The sequence below is a fragment of the Poecilia latipinna genome, unplaced genomic scaffold (genome assembly GCF_001443285.1).
Source record: "Poecilia latipinna isolate Pla-1442-1.1 unplaced genomic scaffold, P_latipinna-1.0 Scaffold63, whole genome shotgun sequence".
NCBI classification, from domain to species: Eukaryota; Metazoa; Chordata; class Actinopteri; order Cyprinodontiformes; family Poeciliidae; genus Poecilia; species Poecilia latipinna.
In genome coordinates, this window is record NW_015112679.1 from 165,753 (window position 1) to 176,631 (window position 10,879).

General features: G+C 39.9%; 1 protein-coding gene across 1 annotated transcript in view; it reads right to left on the minus strand.

Moving 5' to 3' along the window:
* Positions 1–6,561, minus strand: part of LOC106963192 (protein-glutamine gamma-glutamyltransferase K-like) — a 36,140-nt gene extending 29,579 nt beyond the window's left edge. Inside the window, exon 1 of the mRNA XM_015057973.1 lies at positions 6,491–6,561. The gene's annotated coding sequence lies outside the window, so the exon portion shown is untranslated. The remainder of the gene's footprint in view (positions 1–6,490) is intronic.
* Between the last annotated feature and the right edge of the window lie 4,318 nt (positions 6,562–10,879).

Below are 10,879 nucleotides of genomic sequence, written 5' to 3' on the forward strand. Positions count from 1 at the left end.
ATATATATATATATATATATATATATATATATATATATATATATGGGTGAGGCTGGCACCCCTGGCACCCCTGTTGTTGTGTCCACATGAACAAGGACACAACAACTGGGCAACCCACCAATTGCAGGACGAATTCCTACCACATTCGCCACTGTCGTCCCTAGCGATGGAGCGATGAGCTGAAAACGAAACCCTTTACTCGTCCATCTACTTTCCAAACTTCACCTTTGGTGACCATAAGAACATGACACGTGGCTAACCCAAACCCCGAGAGATACCGTGAGCCTGGAGTAAAGCTACTGCTCTACAGCAGAAGTATTTCAGGTGCCTCCCTTTGAATGGTTTTCCAGGCGTGTCCCATTGGGATAAGACCACAAAAACCAGTGGAGACACTATAGACTCACATTGGGATCCCTCAAAATCTGATGGAGATTGTCTCTGGTAAGAGGACTGGAACTATCAGTGTCAGACGTTTCGTACTTTTAGACGTGCTATATCACCAAATTCATCTGCTCTCCTGTTTTCGAACACTTGTGACCTCGAGTAACATCCTATACTAGAATCACGGGGTTAATGCACCTTTGGTTCACCCCATACAGCAGCAGCTGCTTCATGTTTTCAGAGTAAGTCTTCCAAAAGGTCAAGCAATTCATGACAAAGGTTATGTAATTCATCACAAGGAGACTTAACTGGGTTGAAATATGGATTCTGTGTGGATCAGTCAAGCTCATCTATGTCCCTGCTTTGTGAACTATTTTACAGTAATGTTGAAACAGAAGCTGGTCATCCAAAGTTAGAAACATTTAATTGGTCAAACTCTCTTGGTGTGCAGGACCATTTAATGCTCATTGGAATGAAAAGGCGCAGCCCAACCCTAGGAAAACAGCCTCACACCATCTACATCAATGTTTACCCTGTTACACCAAGCAGCCATACAAGGGCTGTTCTTCTGAAAAGTGCCAAACCCAGACTTTTTCCTTTGACAGAGATAGCATAATTCACTTAACAGAACATGTCACCCCTGTTCTACGGTCCAGTGGCATTGAGCTTTACACCATCGCATCTGAAACTTTGCACCACCTGGAAATATGAGGCTAGCTGTCAGTATCCCTCTATGTGCTCTTCTAGAGGTGATCTGAATGCACATGAAATCTAGAGGTTCTTTAGAAACGGCAGAAAGTTGGTGTCCGTTCACCCTACCCTGTCGTTTTTGCCATACCACCCTGTAGCTGAGTCGCTGTTATCACCCATCACTTTGTTATAACGCCATTCGCAGTTGACTGTGAAATATTTAGCAGTGAGTGGATTTCATGTCTGGACATATTGCTCAGGCAGCACCCTGTCGCTGAATTCACTGAGCTCCTGAGATTGACCCGTTCGTTCATAAAGGTTTATGAACGAACGGGTCATAAAGCTTCATGACCTTTATGACTGGGTCAACTTGTCATAAAAACCACTGGAAATGCCTTGGCACTGGTTTCTATATATCATTGAAATGGTTGGAACAGTTAAACTGAATTATTTTGATGGTAATATGATGTCAAGTGGAAAGCAAAAGATTAATAGTTTTATAAGATTCTCTTCACTGACGTGCGAGGCGAATTGGTTTGTCGCTTCTTCATTAGTTAAGCAGGCAAACCTCTGCACAGTTTCATGCCTCTAACTTCACAAACCAAGCTCACATCTCCAGATTCGGTCAGAGTAAGTCTTGAGTTCAACATGTCATTATGAACATGTTCGTACCAGCATGAAATAAGCCTGAAATCCAATGGTATTTTTAACAGTGAATGGGTGTGGCCTTTCTATTTAAACACAGTTTTACTGGAACATAAACAGTTCTTATGACAATGATGTTGTGCACCTTTACTGACAATAGGAAATTAGAGGCACATTTTTACTGAATGTGAAGTTAAGGTACTCTTCAATGAATGAGAGGAATTTAAATATATCTGCTTTGGTACCTTTGTTCTTTAAGTGAAGTGGAAACATTTTTGGACACAAAACCCCTTCCCTAAGTTTCATTGACAACAGTGTGGGTTCATGAAACCTAATCTCACACCTTTCATCTGTCTTACACAAAAAGAAAACATAATTAAAAAAAAAAAACTTAAATCTTGTTCTGCTTTAAATGCAAATTACATGTCAAAATAACCTGGCGGCCTGTCATGTTGGTAAAACTACTGCACCACTTAAGAGCTGTAATATCGAATATGTTTTACTCCAAGATAATATGCTACAGGAACCCAGTGGCTGTAAAATGTAGAAAAAAGAAAATCCTGAAACAACTCCACATTAATCCACACTGAAATACAAGTGTTGAATCATTTCATTCAGGGGATAATTTTAACTTAGTTTCTGAAGCATGAACATTTTTAAATAAAACACTGAAGTTAAACTTTATGCTACCGTTCCTTTCAGAATATTAATTCCCTCTTGATTTTGTTTGTTCACCAACTCATCAGTATTCATCCCATATGTACGTTTCAGTCGCTCTTTTATGAGGTACATCTGTTCAGCTGGTTAACGTAAACAGCGAACCAGACAGCCACATGGCTGCAACTCAGCGCATCCAGACGTGCTGAAGACAACCAGCTGACGTTCTCACTGAGGATCAGAATGTGGAAGTAAGAGGATTGAAGAAACTTTGAACTTGGCATTGCTGCTGGTACCAGACAGGGCTGGTCTAAATATATCTACTGATCTCTTTTGCACAACTGTCTTTGGACTTACAGACAATATTATTAATCCCTCTGGTCTGGGATGTTATGCAGCTAGAAGAGTTTCTGCTCACTTTTTACTTTCAAACAGTTGTTATGATGCAGAACTGTGGCAACAAGGTGCTTTTTGGTAACCCTTTATTTGAAGGGGTGTGCATAAGACTGACATGTCACTGTCATAATCATGACATAACACCTGTCATGAACATGAAGGAGTCTTTATGAATGTTTATTACTGTTGTTATGAAGTGTCATTCGGTAAATAATGACACTTTTAATGCAGAGTTGCATTAAAAGGCCATTAAAAGCACCAACTTTGTGTTATTTTGTAAGTAATGACACTTTTATGCAAAGTTGACACTTTTAATGGACAAATGAGGTTAATCAGCAGTCCTTGTAAAATGACTGATGATGTAATCCAGTGGAAAATCATCTCTATTCCTCTGATATGGAGCTGTTACTACGTGATGACAGTCGTGAGGTTGTCAAAGAGACGCAGTAGTAGAGTAAAGCTGCGAGCAGACGGGCTACAGCAGCAGAGGAACCGGTGGTACTGTTGTTATTTAAGAGCATGAAATAGGTCACACTTCTTAAAGGCTCATCAGAATTGACAAAAACAGATTGGAGGAAAAACACATAGTTGAGCTTCAACAACTATGTGATGTTGCTGCTCAGAATCTGGTGTGACCAACATGAAAACGTAGATTCATCTCGTTCAGTCCGGAGGTTGTGTCGACCCGTCCTCTGACGGCTGCTTCCAGTCTAAATGATCTCAGGTTGGTTCTTGAACATGGAAACGATATTACTCAACTCCAGTGTCAATCCAATAGAGGATCATTTGGGATACAGTGCAATAGATGATCCCGTTTGGTGTTATGGACCAAAATCTTAATTAAACCTTGTTGAATCCATGTTCTCAAAGACGGCTGTGAAGGAGAAATGGTGGTCAACCTGGCATTAGTGAGCCATTCCTCGTTGACTGTCCATCCTTACCTCTTGTGCCTATTGACAGCTGAGACGTGAATGAAAACTGCAATCAGTTGTTTGTGTGGCCATGTGGATTTTAAATTTGCTTAACTTATATTGCGAGGCAAAAAGGAGACATCGGGGTGAGCAACAAATAACAGCGACCTCTGCCTTATCTGCAGCACGCAGCCTGTCTATTAGGTCCTGATGCCTCGCGTGGAGACGATCAACAGAGAGCGACAGACGTATCGATGGAGCGTGATACATCGGTCTGCGGCAGGCTTTTGGTGCTCAGAGTGACGCAAGAGACAACTATCATCTGGTGCCAGAAAAACAAAATAATCTCCAAACACTTGTTCCCGTAATAAATTCCCTTTCAAGGTGCTCCAAAAGCCCCCCGAGCTTCTATCTCTACACCCTACTGTTGCAGATATTCGTAGCATCCAGAAATAATTAAACAGATACGTAATCAAGAAAAGTTACACTTCCCAACTTTTTTTTCTCCTCTTCTGCTTCTACTGAACCACACGAAGCTTAAATCAGTTAAAGATTGTGCGTATGAGTTGCCTGAGCATATTCTCACTCACTCCTTCTTCCTTTATAGAAACCAGATTTTTTTCTTTTGCAGGAATTATCATGAATCATTTGTGCATCTGTCGGAGTTGTGGGTCTGTGTGGCCAAATCACAATCATAAGGTGGCATTAGATTTTAATAAGGACAGCTAGAAAATACAACCTGGACCATAAGCTAAAGGAAAAAGCCTTAATCAAAACCATATGAAGGGCAGCGTGACTGCAGCAGCGCTCACGGCTCAGCATAACCCCACCCTGGTCTCTCCACTGATGGTTTGACAGCGTACCGGAGCAGCTGGCTGATTTTTCGACATAAGAGGCGGTGATACGCTTTGAAATCTAATCAAAGGCAGCCAGTGAGCGGGCCTTGCAGGACAAGGACAGTGGCACTGTTTTTAAGTTTAAAAAAAAAATAAAATGTACCATTCTGCAGCGAATGAGTCACCTGCTCTCAGTCTAATCAGGCTGCATTCACGAAACTTTCTGAAAAGACAAATTGATGTTAAGTCCCAAATAACATAAAGGAACCCAGCTGCAATGAAGGTCCAGGAAAAACGCGTTCTCTGCTGACCTACGCCACGTTTCGCGTTGACATTGTTTCTGAAGGACCTTTGAATCAGTATTAGGAGATAAAAAGAAATTAAACCACTGCCTTCCTTTCCAGCTGGATTCTCATCTCCTTTCAGTGCTCCATCTGGGATTTCTCCCATTGAAATCGATTTCTCAAGCTGAATTTCAACAGCCAGCGAACAAGAAGATGTCATTGATCTTTTGTGCTGTTCTAGGTTTGTATCCTGCTGGTAGTTTCAGCGATGGCACCGGGAGAAGAGAATTAAGTCGTTCAGTCGGTGTTGGCTGCGCTTTGACTGGGAAAAATGTAAAACTTCAACAAATTTCATGTATCTGAATAGCTAAAGTCCAGACCATCTGTCTGAAACAAAGCGTAGAAAAAGGTGTTGGATTTTACCAGGCTACACAGATGCCACTGTAGAAATAAATGTTTACAGAGTTGCCTTGCAAAATCATTCACCCACTCTTTCTTTTTTAAGCATTTGAATTTGGCCACATCTCAAGCTTTAACCCACTGAGATTTTATTTGACAGACCCACACAAAACAGGACATGAAAGTCAAAAGAATGTTTTTATATTTGCTTTAAAAAAATGTTTCTGTGAAGGCACCAGAGGTTTGCTTGAGACCAACACAGCAGGCAGGTCAGAGTGGGTTATAAAAAAGTTTGGTTATAAATCATCAATAATTCTGTCAAACTTTTAACACCTCTCAGATGGAGTAGGAAGGCCAATACAGCCTCAGGACCTGGCAGCTTGAAAGTTTAGGCTGTCCACCAAAACTGAGAGGCTGAGAATCAAAAAATAACTTTTTTGATTTTTATGAACGAGCAGCAAGACGTTCATAAACCCATCTGAGCCCCGCATGTTCCCCTGAACCCATCACCATCATGATGAAACACGTGACAGCAGCTACCTCATGTAGCTCCTCTTATATGTCACTAAATTGTTTATAGAAATATCTATGTTTGGTTAATTGATATCTAGTTGCTTATGTTTCAATAAATTGACTTTTTAAGAGAAGGGTTAGATCACATTAGGTTTTTTTTTCCATCCTTCTATTCCTTTTCTTTCAAAGAAAAATGTTTAAACTGTAAATGAATGAAGTAAATAAAGTCATCTTGAACTGATCCTGAGATAAAAAAAAAATACTTTTTTTGTTCTCTCACCACCATCAGCAGTTGTCCTGTTGTGCTGCTGTTAACAAAAGTCAGATTATTTTCCCACAAACATCGTGCACCCGTGACCCGTTTGGCTTGAGGAGCATATATGCCAACCACATAGCGGCCCCCGCTGAATAAAGGGCATTTAGACAGGGCCTGCTAAGACTTCTTTCTCTGTGAAGCAAAGTTCACTTTAAATACCCTCTGTGGCCGCATTGCACAAATGTGAATAAAGGATGGGAGTTCATTTCAGAAAATCGCATCAAATCAAACAAAAACGGCAACGTAAAAGCACAAACACCAATGTACAGAGTAATGTATAGTTAAAGCAATACATCAGCATATAAAAAAGGCAATAATAAAGTCATGCTGGCCATGAAATTCACTTTTAAGCACATTAGTGCCTCTAAGTGAATCTGAGCCAACTCTAGATTAGACATCTGATCAAATACAGTACGTGATAAAAGTTTAGCAGTGGAGCTGAACAAAGACGGAGAAACTCACTCAGTTCATTCGGAGCAGAAACGTAACAATGCGGACCGGAGGGAGAAACAAGCTGTTTGCAGCGAACCAACACTTTGGCTCCTTTAAATACTTGGCTGCACTGCGAGTACACACCCTTCTCTGTGCTACTCTAAAAGCAACATTAGAAATCACTCAGGAATGGAAACAAGCAGCCACTTACACAGTTCACATGAACAGAAACACAGTGCTGTTGTTTTTATTAAGAAACCTGATTTTTCTGAGTTTTCTCTGATGACAGAGCAGGAGGTCAGTCAGTCAGTATCTTCATTAAAAGAAAAAATCAGTGTGATTCTGTGTCAGATTGCAGAAAACATTTGTTCACTTGTGCAGATTTCTTAAGAAGTCAGGTTTCCTTTAGTCACACGTGTTTCTTGTTTTAAAGAATGGAGCGTAGTGTCTGAGGTTTTCCTGCGACTTATGTTGAATTATCACCATTATAAAGTTATGTTTTTCTGTTCATCTTTTACAGCAGCGTTCCACTATATCTGTGTATATTTTCACTTTCAGTGTATCCAAGTTAACTGTCTCTGTCTCTGTCGTGACAGTGTCATTGTCATTGCAGCCACAGCCACGTTCTTTGTGAACACGTTTTTCTTCTTCTCGTTAAAGGCTAGGAATGTGGTTCCTTCATCTTGTCTTAATCAAAGGCCAGTCTAGCAGGTGAACACCCTGGACAGGTCTAAACACAGCACTCCACTAGTACTTGGTGTAAATACTTTTATCAGTCGATCCTGTCATGTTTCTACCACCTTTATGATCAGACATGCAAACTTAGATTCATTGGTTTTCTCACACAGTCCAAACGTTTTCTAGAAGACTGAGGTCAGAGCTTTTGGGAGGCAACTTAGGGACAGTACTGACGGCCTGCAAAGACAGGTTGGATGTGTGTTTGGGATCATTGTTCTATGCGAACACACAACTTTGTCCAAGTCTGAACTATTGCTGAATTTCCATCCACCGTATAATTGCACAATTTGACATTTCAAGAATAAATTTGCTAAATGGAAAACCCGCCAATTAAAAGAATTGGCCATATCCTCTGCAATGGAAACACTTTTCTCCCCATCAAAAAAGCCACATGATCAACAAACAGATGTTACCACTGGCGCAAACCACGAAGAAGACGACAGGAAGTAGTTGGAGGATGATGTTTATTAGTGACTTATTGAGTGAGCAAACTTACTCATGTGTGATTTTAATTGCGTTTCTTAATGGAGACACCACAATTGCAAAATTGTGTTTTTTCTGACATAAGCTGGGTAATGTCAGAACATTCGCATCGGAAATGCTGTCAGAACATTAGTTAGTTTGCTCAAAAACAACCTGAGAACTAACAAAACTCAGGCTTTCTGTGTAAACTGTGATCTGTAGGAAAAGGAAAGGACGTGTCCACCGTGAAGAAAGGACTGAGAATGTGACGATCAGGAAAGAAGACCCCGCTCCATCAAGTTTGACGAGAAAAAAATGTAGTCAAGAGAAATGTTTGACCATAGAATGAGTCAAAGGTTTAGGTTTCAGGCCACGATCCAAAATATGTTTAGACAAGTGAAAGTGACCACATTAACTAGTTAACTAAGTTAACTCCACCAATCCTGCCAAGCTGAACAGTCCAATATCTGTCCAGGACTTGCACATCAAGCTGACGTATATTTATTCATCTATCATCCAAAGGTGTAAATAAATAAAACACGTTCATTTCCTGTTTTTAAAGTGAACCGAATCCGCATGTCACATAATGACTCCAGTAAAAACCCAAAGTAGTTACATTTTTTTGTGAAGACGTCTACTAGAAGCTGTCATTTTTCCTCGTGAGTCAATGAAAAACCAATCTCCTCGCTTCTGGGCACTGACCATTACGGCAGATTCTGTAAATGATTATAATCAAATGTCTGTCATTGTGCGTAATATAATTTTTCATTTATTAATACGTCCAAGAGGGAAATAACATGTTCTTTTATTTAAAAAAAAAAGGATTTAATAAACAGGCCTCTGCTTGTCTAAGGTAATATTAAAGTTGACAGTGATGAAGCTGCTGAATGGAATGAAATCTTTAAGGTAATTGTTCTCACCACGGCCCTCCTACTGTGACACCCAAACTCAGACCTGTGGAAAAAAGCCCACACATTAGTCACACACTACCATACAAATATCACACTTTGTGACAGGGAGCGGTCTTCCTCTCAGTTTGATAGGAAATACTCGGATGATGTCACAGTGACTGATTCAGTACATTTTTCTTCACGGCTTAGCAGATTCATCTTTTAACACACACAATGCAATAATTTTGTCACAATTTGAAAACCTGCTAATTAAGAAGTCATAATTAGAGTGCTGTATTGTCTTTCTAATGACACAGACACACAGCATACTTTTAGTGTTTCATTTTTTGTTGAAAAAACTCACATTTACATATTACTAAAAGACTTATTGGTGCTCCAGTTTGATTGTAGGTTTTAGCTTGGAGCTCCAGTAGCAGCATGCTAGCTTCTATGTTAGCCTTGACCTAAAAGTCATCGTTTGCAAATTGCTGCTAATAGGTCTGTAATTTAAAACTATGAGTTAAATAAAGAGAAATGTATTGGTCATATGAAAACCTATAAGTTTATGTATTTCTCTGGGGAAAACACAACATGCTTGCCTAGCTAACTCTGGAAGAAAAGGCAGGTCAAGATGTACCAAAGAAACTCAGGAGACAGGAGGTCATTATGAGTTCATGTCTTAATTTACCAGTCTGGATTTTAAACCTGGTGCTGTAGTGAGTGAAAAGTTAAGGTTATTCGCATTGCTACTGAATACGTACACCCTATGTGAGCTACATAAAAATAAAAAAAGAAGAAGCACACCATCAAAGACTCTGTGCGGTTTAGTTTATTACAAACATTCGATGTTTGGAGTTTCGCCTGATGTCGCCGCTTAGCCTCAGAAAACACTTGAAAGATTTCCAGGAGTTTCTTAATCACTCTACAACAAATTAAAAGCCAACTGTGTGGTGCTAAACAGTTGGAAATTGAAAAAGAAGAAGTAGGAAAGTAAATATCTGAAAGCTATGGATGATAAATAGCTTCTTGCCTCTTGTATAGGATTTCTCATCTCTGTAGAGGTTCTGAGGCATCAATCACAGAAGCCTGAACAAAAATCACCACCCTTACGGATTACTTATGGTTTTACCTAAGCCTGGTTGTTCCAACCCTTATTGACAACTCCCATCAAGCAGTGACTGGTGATAAGTCTTTAAAATCAGTTTATTTTTTGTTGTTGTTGTGCTTTGTATCACCGTCTTGCTGCACAGCCCAAAGAACAATGATGGCCAGACGTTCTCCACCAGAACTTTGCATTTGGCAGCAGAATTTTTGCAAGTCGTCCTGTTATTGCAGAACTACCATCGCCATGTTTGATTGGCAGCGTGATTCTCTGGAAGGAATCTGCTGTTAGGTTTTACCAAGAAGTCCCAACTTTGTCTCGTTGGTCCACAGAATATTTTACTAAACCCTTTTCTTGAGTTTTTTGTGTCTTCTGGACGACCCGTTGAACCCGTCTTGGAGTAATCGTGTTAGGTCAGCCATTGGTAACGGCTCCGAGGTTTCTGTGGCTCTCGCTGCAGTTTGTTTGAGTCCCAAAGCCTTAGAAATGGGGTTAGTTTGTGACTTGTGGGATGATCTAATCATAAGAAGACATTCACGTTTTCACAGAAAACCGCATCACAGAAGAATACATTAAAAAAAACATCCCCAACCCTGTTTCAGCGTACTTATGTGGATAAACGGAAGAAATGCAAGACCAACCCAATCCCTTGAAATCGTATCAAAGCATCCGAAAGATGAGTAGCGACATAAAAAGCTAATGATCTTTGTTTAACCTGAAGTTGATGCAATATTTTCCAACCTGTTCCACCATCTGCAGTCAGAAAACGATGTACTTTTACGTTGAGTCAAAAGGTGTGCCGTGTTGTTTTGAATAGGACACTCCCAAAACAGGAGTCTTTTCTCTAAAGCTCCCACTGCCAAAAAAATGCTATGACATGACTGTAAAAAAAAAAAGAAAAGAAAAAAGATTCGATGTGTTGCAATGTTGAATCTCTGCCAGTGAAAAGGTAAACAAAGGAACAATGACGGATTTCTGACATTATTGATGGATTATATGACACACCGCTCGACACCCCACTTCAGGCACACCTGTTTATCTGATGGCGAATGCATTCAAGTTCCTTTTCCAATATTACACAATCTGCTTGAAGTTATTGCAAAATCATCTTTGGAGTAAACTGGAAACAGTTTGACAGTGTGGAACAAAAAAAAATAAATCAGAAGAGTGAGATTGAATTATTATCACTATTATTCAGACAACAGACTCACCAATTCCAGCAGATAT